This window comes from Diabrotica undecimpunctata, chromosome 1 (assembly GCF_040954645.1).
Source record: "Diabrotica undecimpunctata isolate CICGRU chromosome 1, icDiaUnde3, whole genome shotgun sequence".
Classification (NCBI taxonomy): domain Eukaryota; kingdom Metazoa; phylum Arthropoda; class Insecta; order Coleoptera; family Chrysomelidae; genus Diabrotica; species Diabrotica undecimpunctata.
The window spans coordinates 190150737-190168624 of NC_092803.1; positions in this window are offsets into that span (position 1 = coordinate 190150737).

The following is a 17888-nucleotide window of genomic DNA, read 5'->3' on the forward strand; positions in this document are numbered from 1 at the left end:
ATTCCTTTAACAAGTGGCAACGTTGTACATCATACATTCACAAAGGATAATCACCTTTTAGAATCGCATTACAGTGTGGATATCTTGTCATATATGTTACTTCTAGCTTCTACGTCTAGGCAACTCTTTATACACATAGCATAGCAAGTGGTATACATGTAGTTGTCTATTTCACTGTCATAAGTTATTACAATGAGTCTATCATAGTAAATAATAAGAGAACACATAAGCAACCGCAAAGCACGTAGCAATATATCAGCGGTGACAATGTCACTGGTGCATCCCACCTGCATCCTGAAAACGTCCTTTAGAGGGCCAATCCTTTCCCCGCCGAATCAAACAAAAAACTAAACCAACTGATGGTCTTCTCAGAGCCTACCTTAATATTGATCACCATAAACATCGAGGGCATAACATGCAATAAATAATATCTTTTGTTTAAACTTTTCAAAATGTGATATATTGTGTAGGTACACAGATAATTCATCTCGACTCATTAGCTCGTAAAACAAATATTGAGGGAATGCAACTTATTATCGAACACCAAATACCTAATATGGAGGCGCCACTCTGCGGAAAGGGAATATTGTTGTAATATCCGATAATAAAATATGTCACAACGATATCGAAATTTTTGTTGTCAAAAGTAGCATTTTGTATTTCCAGTTAAAAAACTTTACATGTCAGAAAAGCAGATTTGTTTTTGTGGATTTTGATAGTCACAATCATAGACATATTTACCGTGGGTGCCTAGGCACCCAGACGAGATTTAGAAGGGGCGCTGAAATGAGGTATTAATCTTCTAAAAATATAAAAATACTTGATAAAATTGATTCTTATGAACGGTTAAGAGACAAGTCTCACCCAAAATCAATTTTTACCCCACTCACATACTCACAATAATTGTGAACTCACACACTGTGGCAGAAAAGTTTAGAGATTTTTATGGATTGTCTTAAAGCTATAATGGAATCGAAAGGAAAATTAATTTTATGTAGCTTTTAATTTTATTATAGCGTTAGAGATAATGCATCTCATTCACAATTCGTCGTAGTGGTGAGTAAAACGCAGAGGGAATTAATCTGTGCCAGTCTGTGGATAAAGTTCAAAGTTTGGCTCACGCTTTGGAAGAGTTCAGAACAGAAGAAAGTATTGATACCTAATAATATATACCCTAGAATAAAAGCAAGGAAACGACTATGTGAAGCAATGAGAAAAATGTGCGTTAGAGAGAAATGGGTGAATGTAAGACTATATAAAAAAACAGACGTGCAAATAAAGTTAGGCAATGAAATAACAAAACCAATCACCGCAAGCAATGGATTACGACTGATAAACTTAGCAGCAGCACTGAATATGACAGCCGCTGGCACCTATTTTAAACACAAGAACAGACACAAGGTAACCTGGACCACTCCTGATGGAAGAACAAAGAGTAAGATTGATCACATATGATTCAAGGCATGGCCAATAGATTCAAGGCATGGAACAGACGTAATAAACTGCAGAAGTTATAGAGTCGCAAACATAGACTCAGATCATTGCCTAGTGATCTCAACATTGAGGGCTAGAATTTCAAACACCAGATGGATAGAAAAAAATGGAATGGGCGAAATCTGAGAGATGCGACAATTGCAGAATGGTACTCGGAACCAGTGCCGGCGCCGCCCGATGCTGATTTAGGTGCTGCGCCCAGACTTAATAAAATAATTCTTAACTTTATTTCAATTCAACAAAACATATTTTGAATACAAGTTTATTAAAATAAGGAAAACAATTATAACTTTTTTTGGTTTCAAACTTAAATGAATACTAACAAAATACAAGAAAAAAATTAAGGGCGAACTTCAAAAAGTAAAATAAAAATGTACTTAATAATATTCAAACAGGTAACATGAGGTTTTCTTGGGAAATTGCATTTTTTAAGTAGGTCTCTACCCTTTTTAACGTCGAAAGAGAGCGTTCGCCACTTGCATTTGCGACCAATATGGAGAAAAAAATACGCAAGCAAATATTAACGTTTGGAAACGAAGATATTAAGTATTTTCCTATAAAACCTGTACCAATTCTAAACGAGTGTCTATTTTCAATTAGGGAAGAGACATTAACAAATGCTTTAAATGAATACATTCATGGGTAAATTACTCATCCAAATCCTCCTTGTATTTTTATTGTAATTCGGTTGCTGATCTGAAAATAGCTTCATCTTCCGTAGTTTTTAGTTTAAACAAAAATTCAAATGCCGCTGAACAAAATTTATAACTATCAGATCGGCGAATACTCTCCGACTTAAGATTGTTTATTATAAAAACATTTTTGGCTTAAACTTGTATACCTGGGAACGCTCGTCAATACTGAAAATGACACTACCGCAGAGATAAACCACAGAATTTGCACGGCTAATAGATGCTATTTTGGGCTTAATCTCCTTTTTAAATCTACAGTTATATCAAGAAATACAAAAGTAAAACTCTACAAAACAATAATACGCCCAGTCCTAACATATGGTTCAGAAACCTGGACTTTTACAAAAAGCAATGAAAACATGTTAGGATGTTTCGAAAGAAAAATACTAAGGCGCATCTATGGAGCGGTAAATGGAAATGGTGTCTGAAGAAGACGATACAACTTCGAACTCTATAGGATATACCAGGAACCAGATATCGTAAAACATAAAGATAGGACGTCTGAGGTGGGTAGGCCATGTAATGCGGATGGAGCAAACCGACCCAGCTAGAAAAACGCTCCTTGATAGACCTATTGGTCAAAGAAGAAGAGGAAGACCCAGAACAAGATTCCTAGATAACATCGATGAAGACATGAGAAATATGGAAATACGTGCTTGGCGGAGGAAGGCGATGGATAGGGACGACTGGAGAAAAATTCTTGGGGAGGCTATGACCCACACAGGGTTGTAAAGCCAAAATGATGATGATGATGATTTTGGCTTAACCCCTTAACGTACGTGCCCGTCTCAGACACGGGCGCGCCTTACTGGTAATTATGTACGCGCTCGTCTTGGACACGGGCGCTGGTTAAATTTTATCCATAAAATTTTTCAAGCCTTGCAAACGGATATTTGTATAAAGAGACATATGTAAGCATGTATCTAAATTATTTTTCTATTATAAAATAGATGACTCAGTCAGTATTGTGTTACTTTAAAATATATTTATTATCTCATAACTTGCAATTTGCAATCATCATCATTTATAACCAATATTATTGTCGAACTTTTGTTTTGATACAAGCCTTCTGTCTTGCCGGTGTAAAGTCGTCTGAAGTCGATATTTATTGTTTTTTGCATTTGAACTAATTTGTGCCTTATTTTCAACATATTATTATATTGTTTGGTAAGTAAATTTTGCATATAATATTCGGTAGGTTAGAGTAATGTGTATATTTTTTGTTTTACTAAATTTCATTATAATTCATCTAAAATACAATATTGTGTGTGTGTGTCAATAAAATATGTTGGAATATTTGTATTGTTCATATACTACTATTTACTATTTACCTATTCTACTATTTACCTATTCAAAGTATTTCGTCTGAACAAAATTTTTAAATTTCAACGGATTTGCATACACCCCCTAACCCCCTCCCCCTCGAAAAGTAAAGGTTTTACGCCATTGAAAATATTTTTTTTTATTCAATTATCACCAAAACAAAACATTTTTACTAAAAAAAAAATTCGACCATTTTTTGACCATAACTTCAAAATTAATGTGTACGTTAAGGGGTTTTAAACTTACCTCCGAATTCTTTTCTCCTAATTGCAATTTTTTTTGATAATCCTCTTCTCAACATAATTTTCGTTCCCTGTTAACTATCACGTAAGAAATCAAAGTAATCTGTTAAAGATGATAACAGATGAGCAGTTGTGCTTAAATCCATATTTTCCTTTTATACTGCTTTATTAACCTCAATAACCCTTTTTAAAACGTCAAGTCAGAATGATAAAGTTATTCCGTTTACCAACAAATCAAGTGTTTCCGATAGAGAAGCTGCTTCAACTCTTACATTTTTCTCATTTATATCCGTTAACATTTCAATCAAACATAGTTTAATCAAGCCGTAATTGCTTTATAATGCTTCTAAGACCAATGGATTGTATTCACTCTTTTAGGTAACAGTCTGCCCCGACTTCTTAATATCTAATTTCAAAGACTCCAACATCCCTATAACCGTTTCTTCAAGTTCTTGTGAGCTATGCCCAGTGTTTTTATAAAATCCCACGAATCTTTCCACGGGATTCCCTTTATTGGTACAATATCTTAAAATCACTATAAGTTGGTCATGGTGTGTTATGTCAGGTGTTGAATCTATACTTATAGAATAGTATTTGTTTGCCTTTATTTGCCTAACAATTTCATCAATGACTCGATTTTACAAAATATTCAGTAATTCGTTACATATATCTTTTGATATATATGACGTTGTGCCCTTACCTAAATTTGCTCGTTTATTAATATAATCTTTTAAACATGGATCATATTTTGACAATAGTTCCAGTAAATCTAAGTAGTATCCATTCCGTTTTTCACCAATTCTTTTATGAGTACCTCTAAATTCCAATTCCGTGGTAGCCCGAAACTTTATTACACCTATAATTCTTTGTACTACTTTAACCCAATATTCTTTCGCAGTGCTAATTTCCTTTTCGAGTTCTACATCAACTCTTCATAAGCGAGTCGTACAAATTTTTAGATTATCTATATTATGATTGGATCTTTCATGTTCGTCAAATCTTTCCTTACTTTTATTCCATAATGAAAATCCTGTTTTCATTCCACCTAAGACACAATAAAGACAAAATATATTGCCAGTGCTCTCACTTCTCCATTAATCAGTTTTTTATAAAATATTTGCTTACAGGCATACCTGTTTTGTTGGCCGAAATTTCTTTTTGACATTGAAAAGTCCATATCTGTAAGATTATGTTCGACCCATTTTTCTAGAATCATTTCTAAATAATTATGGCAATCTTGCCAAAGTTCTGGATCTTTAAAGTTAGGTAAATTCTGTTTTGGATCTGAAAAGAAATAAAAAAATTATTTGTCATTGTCCTGTTTTAGGTACCATTTGTAAAGGCACCGTTATCTTTTTTCATTTTAGCCTCGTTACAAAAAATTTAAATATGCCTTACCCAAGTTGCTTCATCATCTTCTAATACTTTTGAAACGGGTGATACTAAGTGGTCTGGCACTGATTCTGAAGTCTCCAAAATAGGTTATAAGTTAATAATAACACAAAATTTTATTATTATTATATCATGTGGATTTGCATGCAAATTTTATTTCACTATAACCATATAATTTCGGAACAGCACGCAGCGTAGCGCCCGGGAACCTTCAACCGCCCGGTGCTACAGCCCCGAAAAGACCCCTGGTTAAACCGGCGCTGCTCGGAACACATCACCAATAGGCAAAGGAATCAAAAGGTAAATGAAGAAGACCGCACAGATATAGACTCCTACCGGACCAGAATAAAGGAAGATATTGAAGCAGCAACACAAGATAAAATACGAACAGAAATTTTTGCCCGTAAAAATTATTGGTTTGACGATGAATGCAAGAATGCAACAATAGAAAAAAATGAAGCCTACAGAAAGATGCTTATCCGACGAACTAGAAAAACTTTAGAGAATTACCAGACAAAGAGAAGAGAAGAAAAGAGGATACACAAAAGAAAAAATGAAATCATTTAAATAAGGAACTTAAATGTATAGAAAACCCCAACAGAGAGAAAGAATTCAGAGCATTCTATAAAAAAGTGAACATCAACAGAAAAGAATTCAAGGCAACCACAAGAGAATGCAGAAGTCAGAATGGTGACCTATTAACACCAAGGAAAGATGTATTAAATAGATGGGTGAAATACTTTAACCAGACACTTAATATAGAGAAAGAAAAATAAATTCTGGAAGACGAAAGAGATGAGGTAAGGGGAACAGACGAGAGGGAAGAGAAACCACCAACGATTCTTGAAGTTAAAGATGCAGTTAAATAACTAGCCGGAAACAATTCCCCGGAATAGATATTCTCCCAGCTGAACTATACAAAGAAGATGGCCAAGACACTATAATGATATTACAGCAGCTTATAAAAGAAATATGGACACAGAAATATCTCTTTAATGATTGGTATATTGGAATACTTTGCACCATACACAAAAAACGGGATATCTTTGAATGCTCTAACCACAGAGAGATTGCGCTTCTAAATGCAGCGTATAAAATATTTTCCACAGTGCTATGTCACAGTATAGCACAATATGTAGAACTTCTTCTTCTTCTAGTTCCATGACCGTTATCGATCGTTGGATATCATGTTGGCTACCATATTCGCTATCGTGACTTTATTGACAGCAGCTCTAAATAACGATGTAGTTGATTTTCCATACCATTGCCTTAGATTTTTCAGCCATGATGTTCTTCTTCTACCAGGACCACGATTACCTTGGATCTTTCCCTGAATGATCAGATGTAAAAGATCATATTTTTCAGGGTGTCTCATAATGTGACCGAAGTATTCCAGCTTGCGTTTCTTTATTATATTGATCAGTTGTGTTGTTTGATTCAGCCGACTAAGGACCTCCTCATTTCTAATTCTGTCGACCTAGCTTATTTTCAGTAGTCGTCTGTATACCCACATCTCAAAGGCTGTCAAGCGTCTAAAGATATCCTCAGTTAGAGTCCACGATTCCACTCCATACAGCAGGACAGGAAAGATGTAGCAAGATGTCATTCGAACTCTAAGGTCAATGCCAAGATCGTGACTGCAAAGTACGTTTCTCATTTTTACAAAGGCAGCTCGGGCTTGTTCTATTCGGCTTTTAATTTCTACGGTTGGATCCCAGCTCTCATTGATATTACTGCCAAGATACACGAATATGTAGAACGGATAGTAGGAAAATACCAGGCTGGTTTCAGAGGTGGTAAATCGACAATTCATCAGATTGCAACCGTAAAACAAATTTTAGCAAAAAACTGGAATATGGCATTGATACTCATCACATATTTATCGACTACAAAGCAGCCTACGACTCTATGAATAGAAGACAAATATTCAAAGCAATGAAAGAGTTGGGGATACCAAATCAGTTGGCAAATTTAACAAAACTAACTCTTAAATAAGTTGAATGTAGAGTACGAATTCAGAGGGAACTGTCTGAACCCTTTAAAACAAATAACGGGCTGCGCCAGGGAGACCCTCTTTCCTGTATACTTTTCAGTGTACAGGAAATATATAATAAATCAGTGCAAATCCTTGTCTATGCTGATGATATCAATATTGTTGGGAGAACGGAAAACGCTGTACGAGAGGTGTATGTAGCATTAAAAAAATCAGTTACAAAAATGGGTTTAATAATAAACACCAACAAAACGAAGTATATGAAAATAAGCACGCAACCATAAATACTACGACCACTTGTTATAGAAAAACGTCATCAAAGCAGCAAACGAATTTGTATACCTAGGAGCACTCCTTAACCCTGAAAATAATACTACTGCAGTTGTGGTATTACATAACTATCTTTGAGCTGTTTTTATAAGAATAAACTATTAATTATGCTTATCAACAGGTATTCAGTGATTTGACGCACAAATATCACAATATTAAGAATTATTATACAGTTGATCTGTAAAATGCGATAAGTACTTATATCTTTTTTTGTTGAAATAATGTATCTTTAGATAAGAGCAAAAAACTTAAGCGCAAATTTATGCCTCGTGTGTAGCGTATGTGGAGCCCTCTATCAGAAGTATGCAACAAATTATAATTCTTTATACTCAAAAGAATCAAGTTATAAATTTTTATACATAAATGTCCACAAACATATAAGTTATAGCGAAAAATATAATTTTTGATTTCAACTTTAACACCCTAGCTGAAATCGTAATATTTTAAAGTCTAGAATGTACTGCTTCTTTTTGTAGAATTACTTAAGAACAACCCTGTATTAAAGGTATTACATTTGATTTATAATTATTGGAATTACTAAACAAATACACGATAACTTAAAAGTGTAATAAATCATTTATGTTACTTCGTTGCTAACTGTTCAGAATGTACCGTGTCTCCAAAATTACTGCTCTACTTGTCCCATGTTACTTATTTTTAATTGCCACACTTGATTAATTCCTAGTTTTTACAAAATGACAAATTTATTTTTAGTTCACTCAATCGTGAAGTCTGATTTTTTGCGACGAAGTCACACAGAAGTTAATGTAAATTTTTACCGTTTTGCAAAAGAAAATTACTAGTTTGCTAAAGAAACAATAGTACCCTCTTTGGCGGGATCAATGTTCCAGCAGTATCAGCCCATAAAGGGACTTTGGCAATGGAAAAACTGAGTGATTTTGTTCTTTAAAAACATATTGCAAGTATTGCAATCTGGTCAACTGTTTTTTTTTTAATCTTCTCGTCCTTGCTTCTAGCCCAATTATCATTCTTCATCCGGATTAGCGGAGAGTGAATAATTGGACTCTTCAATTTCTTCGTTGCTATTCATAAAGAGTAATCTGTATAATTGTCAGCTGTAGCTGATTATTTTTTCAAATACTGATGATATAAGTTGTTCTCTATTGTAATTCACAATTTTTCTCCGTATTTACCTAATAATTTATGATTGTTGTTTATTCCGGTTCTTGCACTGAAATCTACAAACAAAATCAATCACCTGGAGCTTTTTATTTTATTATTTGGTTGGATAATTTCGAAATAAGAAACACATTTATTTTTTAAATAAATAACTTTTACTCAATAACATTGCAGTAATATGCCCTATACATAAGAAGGGAGAAGTTAGACTGCAATAATCACCGGGGAATATCACTACTAAACTTGGGATACATAATATTATAATAATATATACAGGGTGAGTCATGAGGAACTTTACAGACTTCTACCATATGTAGAGTCCCTCAGGGAGCATATCATGTGGCCACTAAAAAATGTCAACTCCTCTTCTTTATTAATTAACAGGGTGATTTGTGTAATTGACCATTTATTTCATTTTATACGGCTCATTTGATTTTTTAAATTTTTGCATGATACAGTACACTACTATCAAGCATTCGACTGGTATTAGCTAAACTAAAAAATTCCAGGACTGGCTTTGGAAAAATTAATTTAGGGATTCGTATTAAATATTACACCCTGTATAAATTTTCTTTAAAATGCAATAAGTGATTTTCAAACTACATAAATAGCCAATGAAAACGACATATGCGACAATGTTGTCGCACTTTTATTAAATTTTTAGTGAACGATCAAATCTTACCAAAAATAGAACAACCATAATGAAGTATCAAATTATAAGGTATTAATTTAAACAAATGTTATAAATTTCAAACATTTTAATTAAAATGTGTTCCTACAACATAATCTAATACGTAGAAAATTACCATCTTTACTGTCACTTTGTATTATCTCTACGATAGAATCAATTGTTTTCCAATTTTAAATTTTTACTCATAGATCGTATTGGGGCATTATTTTCGATAAATAATAAATTAAATTGATTAAAGAGTCAAACCTCTTGTATGTGTTAGTTTTTGTTGATTGCAAATGATTAAAATTTTATGTCAAATAATAATACATTGCATCAACTGTACTAAATAAAAATAAATCTAAAAAAGTTTAAAATGAAGGTTGGCGTTGACCGTTTGACGTTTCTTGATATTTTATACCCATTGTCATTATTGTCATTATCAATTGTTATTTATGTGTAGAAGAATACATATTTCTTCTGTCATATCTACGTTAAGTACATTGTGTTAGATTTGGTAGAGCTTTTGTTACTTTCATTCAAAATGCCATATCAGTTTTCGACCACAGAATATGCAGACATAATATTTGTTTATGGATTCTGTAATGGGAATGGTAGGGCTGCTAGTAGAGAATATCGCAGATTTCCTAATTGTCGAACTCTCAGTCATCCAACATTTGGGTCAGTTTTTAATTATTTGCGAGAAAATGACACTTTTCCTAGTGGAACAACAAAGCGACATGTAGATGAAGCGCAAGAAGATGACATTATGGACGCCGTTACTATGAACACTACAATAAGCACTAGACAAGTAAGTCGAGAACTCAATGTTACTCAATCAAAAGTAAGTAGAGTGTTACAAAAAAATAATCTATACCCATATCACATTCAAATGGTTCAGCGACTACATGCTAGAGGTGAGATCGATAGGTTGGAATTTTGGAGATGGATTAACAATAATCGACCAACGCTATACAGGACACTATTTACAGATGAAGCCCAATTTACCAGAGACGGGATAAATAATTCACGAAATTCACATGTGTGGGCAGAAGAAAATCCCCATGCTATTCGAGAACGTCGTTCTCAGTTAAGGTTTTCGGTTAACGTGTGGATTGGTGTCATAAATAACCAATTAGTAGGTCCTCACTTTTTGATGGTCCTTTAACAGGGCAGGTCTATTTGAACTTTCTACAAAATATTTTGCCGAATTTGCTTGCCAACGAGAACGTTGCTATCCGAGGGATGTATTTTCAGCATGATGGGGCACCCCCACACTTTTTACTGGCAGTGAGACAACATCTCAATAATGTTTATGGCAACAGGTGGATAGGACGTGCAGGTCCTATTTCGTGGCCTTCAAGATCCCCTGATATCAATCCCGTTGATTACCATATTTGGGGACGATTGAAGCAACTAGTTTACGCAGTGAATATTAATAACCGACAACAATTAATTGATAGAATTATACATTGTTGTAATACTATTAGAAACGATCCCCAGAGTATCCGTAATTCAATACGTCAATTAACAATTCGGCAACAAAAATGTGTACAGGCTGCAGGGTTCCATTTCGAAAATCTATTTTGAATTATTTTTATTTTGTTACCATTATTGTATCTTTTCCAGTTCTAATTTATGGGTTTATCATAACTATGTACATATTATTAGTTTTTTTTTAAATTGTTCTTCGTTATTGTTAGTGGTTACTGTTTTTTGTTGTGCAGTGACTCAGTTTATCATTTCAATTAAAATGTTTGAAATTTATAACATTTATTTAAATTAATTACCTTATAATTTGATACTTCATTATGGTTGTTCTATTTTTGGTAAGATTTGATCGTTCACTAAAAATTTAATAAAAGTGCGACAACATTGTCGCATATGTCGTTTTCATTGGCTATTTATGTAGTTTGAAAATCACTTATTGCATTTTAAAAAAATATATACAGGGTGTAATATTTAATACGAATCCCTAAATTAATTTTTCCAAAGCCAGTCCTGGAATTTTTTAGTTTAGCTAATACCAGTCGAATGCTTGATAGTAGTGTACTGTATCATGCAAAAATTAAAAAAATCAAATGAGCCGTATAAACACTACAGTAAAATTAAATAAATGGTCAATTACACAAATCACCCTGTTAATTAATAAAGAAGAGGAGTTGACATTTTTTAGTGGCCACATGATATGCTCCCTGAGGGACTCTACATATGGTAGAAGTCTGTAAAGTTCCTCATGACTCACCCTGTATAATAATATTATAATATATTAACAGTAATGCAAACACTGGAAAAAATCTACGAACGGAATACCGAACTACATCATTGTTTTGTAGATTTTAAACAATTAGTGTCTCAATATGAATGACTCAATACTTAGAAAGGAATTATATAGTGCAATGCTAGAGTTAAATGTGCCATAAAACTAACCGGATTAGTAAAACTATGTCTAACCAACACCAATGCAAAAGTAACAAAGGTCTAACACAAGGAAATGCGCTATCCACAACACTTTTTAACATTGCGTTGGAACAAGTTATCAGGAAAACTCCTATAGATAGAGAAGGTACAATATTTACAAAGATCAACCAAGTCGTAGCTAAAGCAAACAATACAGACATAATTAGGTAGACATTAAAATATTTATACATATTTTAACGAAGCGGCACATACCATGAGTCTAGAAGTTAATGTCTCAAAGACAAAATACACGAAAACAACTCGGGAAAAAGTAGGTACAAATGAAAGGCACTCATATATCTATGAGTGGACAAAAATTTGAAAGAGAAGACCATTTCAAATATTTAGGATCAATAGTTACAGAAGGAAATAAGAACAGTGATGAGGTAACAGCGAGAATTTTATGTGGTAAAAAATACTTCTATAGCCTACATAATATTATAAAGTCGAAATTAGTATCTATTAACTCAAAAATAAAAAAAAACACACAACAGTTATGAGATCCGCAGTAACTTATGCATCAGAAACATGGATTTTGACTAGTGAACAAGAGGGAAAGAAAAATTTTAGGGAAAATATATGGACATATACAGGAAAATGGGGAATGGCGTATAAGAATGAACCACGAAATAAATAGAATGTTTAATAAACTGACTATCACAAAAGAAATACGAAGAAAACAATTTAGTTGCTTGGGACACGTAGAAAGGATGGATGACAAGAGATTTACAAATACAGTGCTTAGAAAAAAATTAAACGGGAAGAGAGGTAGGCCCAGGAAGAGATGGATTGATGGTATTAACAAGGATTTAAAACAACTAGGAATACCAGAATGGGAAAAACAAGCAAAGGAAAGAAAAACTTGGTCAACCATAGACAAGGAAACACAATATACATGCCACTGAAATGATCTTAAAGAAGACAAACTTGGAAGTAACGATTTTAGATATAAAACGTTGGATTTTTGAGAAGTTATGCGTGTTTCTGGCTTACACACCATGTAAAACTTTAGAGCCTAGAAATTCCTTTTTAACCAACACATTGAAAACTGTTTACTTTATACTTGCAGGCCATACATATATAAGAATTAATGATAACTATAATAGTTCTTAAATTTATTTCTTTAACATATTTTTTTACAATAGCAGCTTATCTTTAATACCTAAAAAGAGTCAAACTGACTGACTGAAATGGTCCATTAGTAGTTTTTTCTGTACTTTTAATTCTCACAAAATCCACGTTCCATTTTCATAGATTTCGGTACTCACAATGCAAATATAATGGTGCGCGCAGTATATAGACAACAAAAGCATGTAGGCATAGATAGAAGGTAATGAATAAAAAAGAATGTATTTCATCAAAACCGTCATCATTATTATCATAATAATAATTCATTGTTCATAGGAAAGTAGAACATCAACTCGCCGTAGCAGGCGGTGAATATAGTGAATATAAAAAAATCAGTGCAGTGCGTTGAGACATTCGAGCGGGGTGCAATATTCTACAAAATATATAATTTTAAAATCCACAACTATACTTACCATATATATATATATATATATATATATATATATATATATATATATATATATATATATATACATTTTATTGATCTTCTGAAAAATATTTCCATTTCACCCTCAGATATACTAGTTAGTTTTGACATTGTTTCTTTGTTCACCAATATTCCCATCGATGAAACCATTTCCATCTTGGACTCTAAACATCAAATCCCCCAAGACACACTCTCTTATAAAACACTGCATGTCTAATACATACTTTTCATTCCAAAATCATTTCCCCAATGGGATCTCCCCTCTCTCCCGTAATAGCTGATATTTTCATGGAACATTTCGAAACAGCAGCCCTGTCCTCATCAAATCTCAAACCCACCTGCTGGTTACGGTATGTTGATGACACTTTTGTCATTTGGCCTAATGGTAAAGACACGTTAGATCTCTTCCTCTCCCACCTGAATGGAATACATCCTAGTATTCAATTCACGATGGAAGTTGAGTCTGAAGCATCTTTGCCATTCCTTGATGTTCTTATTCAGAAAAACTTAGCGCACAGTTTTTCCTATTCCGTGTACCGGAAACCCACTCATACAATCCGATATCTTAATACCCAGTCACATCATCACCCCGCCTAACTCAATTCAGTTGTCAACACTCTCATTTCTCGTTCCATAAGACTTAGCGACAACAATCATAGGTCATCCGAAATTAATTCAATAAAGCAAACACTCTTACAAAACGGCTACCACAAAACCCAAATCAATAAGAGCATTCAAAAACATCTAAACCCCATTCCATCCAAAAAAGAAACCTTGCCGTCGGATCAACCCAAAATCTTTCTACCTTTTATTAGCGGTGTCACTGACAAGATCAGTAGAACTCTTCTTCTTCTAAATATCAAAACCATCTTCACTACTCACTCCAAGTTGTCCAATCTCGTCAGATCCGTAAAAGACCAAATCCCTAATGAAGACCATGGTGTCTACGAGATACCTTCTTCCAGTTGCCCAAGTACATACATCGGACAGACAAACCGACGAATCCATAACCGTATTTACGAACATTCTATATCTGTCAAACATTCCGATACTACTTCAGCCCTAGCCCAACATCATATTCAAACAGGCCACAAAATAGATTTCGAAAGAGCAAAAACCATCGCCCCCATCCGCTCCTTAAAATCAAGAATCATTCGTGAAGCTATCGAAATCGAAAAACGGCCTAATAGCTTAAATACGCGCGATGACGCGAAACGATTGCCGGCAACATGGCGACCCCTGCTTCAGCGACCTCCCGCCCACACCGCTCAGGCCATGTCAGTTCAGACCACGTCAGCGCATACCGTTCCCGCGCATACAGCGAGTATAAAATCAGCCACACAGGGTAAGACCGGTTGTCACTCGACACTGGGGAGTAGGCAGATTGAGACCTCAGTGCCGAGAGACAGTTCTTTATACAGAACACGATACTGGTACGTCTCGAGTGAGGGGAGTAGGCAGATTGAGACCCCGAACTCGAACGGAACCGTATCACTCTTGATAATGGCTCCAAAATGGGTGCCGAAACGTCGAGTAATAAATTCTCAACGCGGTTCTTCCCGAGAACTAAGTAATTTTCATATATATATATATATATATATATATATATATATATATATATATATATATATATATATATATATATATATATATATATATATATATATATTATGATTTGCAAATTTGGACCTTTAATATGTTTAATTGATTTAATCTGCCCTAGGTTTAATTTTGTAAAAATATTAAAATAAATTAATAAAAAAAAAAAAAAAAATAATTTTGTGATACTAAACTATTAAATAATTGATTAAAAAAGAATAAAAAAAAATAATTAAAGTCAGAAAATTTTACAATTAATCAAAATTGTATATCATATGCACTAATCCGCATATTTAAAATTACAAATTCATTAAAATTCCTATACAAATTATCAATAATTGTTTAGACCTGTTCTAAATCTCTTTCTAAATCTAAACCTGATCTCTTCTCTGTGTTTTCTTTTTTAAATTAAATCAAGACAAAGAATTTTATTGCAAGAAATATTACTTCTTCTAATTTTTTTATATCCGAATTAAAAGATTATATTTCTTGTGAAATGAAATCGCTTAATTAATAAAATTTAAAAAAAAACCATATCAATTATGATCTAGTTATGATCGTGGTTGAAAGTCTTTGTGTCTTTGGCAATCTAACCTTTTATTTCCAAGAATTCCCTACTGACTCCTTTTCTTCTTACGACTGTGATCTGCCCACCTTTTGCTCTCAGTTGCTTTGCACACCCCGGATATCTCCTCTGCTTGTCAACGTCTCTCGCATACACTATCGCCTCAACAGTCTCTCCAAAAGATCCTGGACCAAACTCCTATCTCACAGGAACCCAATTTCTTTCTAGTATAAAGGATTTTCACTTAATCGAATAGTACCAAATATACTATACACCTGTTTGTTTATTACAGCATGTACTTTCGTTGTCCACTGCCATCAATCCTTGGGGCTCGTTCCACAGACACAAAAAACCTTTCACAATTATTATTTGACAAGAACTCTGCTTTCATTGCAGGATATGAAACAAGAAACAACTTGCTTCTTCCGACGTTCAAATCACAGTAATCTTCCTTTTTCCGAGCAAAACATGACTTCCCTCACTTCACTTTAATCCCTTCTTCTTCTTTTTACCAATCAGACACACACATCCTACATACCTTGCCATTCTGTTCGACCAATCAAATTCTGTGAGTTTGTGTTTGACTGTGTTAATGCTATTATGATATCACATCACCTTGGTATTTCTGAATTTTACATAAATAAGATCTTTTCGTTGTTTCCAAGTTTCTAAAAGCAATACAGCTAATACTACTTCTGTTATTGTATACTTATCCCTGACCACAAAGCTTTCTAATTCTTTGTCCAATTTTTTTGTAAACAAAAGACTTAAACCTTATATTCTAAAACTGCTATCTTTTGGCTATTAACATTAATCGTTTATGAGAAAGCCTCTATTGTTATCATATTATATTATCGTACAAATATCTATTCTCCTATCTGCCTACTTTCTACTAAATTAGAAAAATCATTACTCATTCGAATATTTGAATCTTACTAATCTAACATTCCTATTATTACCGGTAGGTGAATTTAATTTTAAACCATAACATTATTTCCTGGGATTGTCGGTCTGTTGTAAATGAAACTATTTAAATATTGCTTAAACGTTTTGGCAAATTTGCCATTTTCAATAAGCACTGTATTAAATTTATTTTATAAACATTACATTATATAATTAAATTTTATGTTTACACTTAAACTTAAAAGTTGAACATGGATAAAAAAATTGGTATCTGACATTGACAGATGACATCTGGCAGGTATCTTAAAATAGGAGTGGGCCAGGGTCGTATCTTAAATATCTGCCATAGTGCAGTGCATTTAAAAACAACTCAATTTATTAAATTATGATACATATTGGAAAGATCTTAGATGTCAGTCTTATTATTGATAGAATTTGGATCTTTTTTTTATGTGAATCATCTCTAATATGTATCTTTTGTTGTAATTTTGTTCTTTTTCCAAAATCTGTACATTTTCCAAAATCTTTTGATAAAATATTTATTAAGAATTATTAAAATAACTTAAATTTTTGTTTCCCTTACCTTACAAGATGTTTCCTCTTCTTCTTCTGGTGCACTCCATTACTGGAGGTTCGCGATAACTACATCAAAATATTCTCTATTATGCACCACTCTTAGTAATAGTTGAACGTTCATGCCCAAGTTCTGGTATTGGGAAGCCATGACATGGCTTTTCTATTCCTATTCGGCCCTCTATCTTGCCTTCAATTATTATTCGTAGCAGGTTATATTTGTCATTTCTGTCATTTCTCATTATGTGGCCTAAGTACGAGGTCTTTCTTTTCTTAGTCGCTGTTTCACTGTCAAACGGATGCAAAGAATACCGCTAAGAGGCGACCAATGAGGTGTTCGGCTGTCTATGTCTAGCAGTGGCCGTATCCAAGTAACTCTTCGGAATGAAAGGATGAATCGAATAGTACTAGGGTGCTGCTCCCTACCCATCGTAAAAGTCGGGCAATGGGATGGAACGAGAGATAGTGAGCCGTCTCTTTAGGTGCCGGAATCGCAGCAACAAGCACAGGGCGCGATCTAGTTCTTACGTCCCGTACGTAGGAATAGTAACGTGGTCGTCGTTTGAGGTGTCGGTATTCGGTATGGGGGCTACTAGAAACGAGACGAGTTCATAAGTCGCACTGCTCATATGGGACCACTCTGCTTTCGTTCCACACAATCTCTGCAGGAGGTTTTGCAGGGCTATACGATCAGTCTTAATCTGAATGTGCGCCTGTAAGACATGCGTGTAGCAGGAGATGAGTGGTAGAAGAGTAGGCTTCTCGGCGGCAACTTTTCAAACGTCCTTGGTAGTCCGTTATCTCACCCCGCGTGCAACTGTTCGCCCTCTCAGGGAACACAGGCAGCGGTACGTATGGCGACACAGTTACTGCTGGGAGAGTGGAGCCCCACGATATGACTATCATGCCACTCTCACTGGAGACGGACTTGCAAGGGCTTTGGTGCTGCCAGAATCG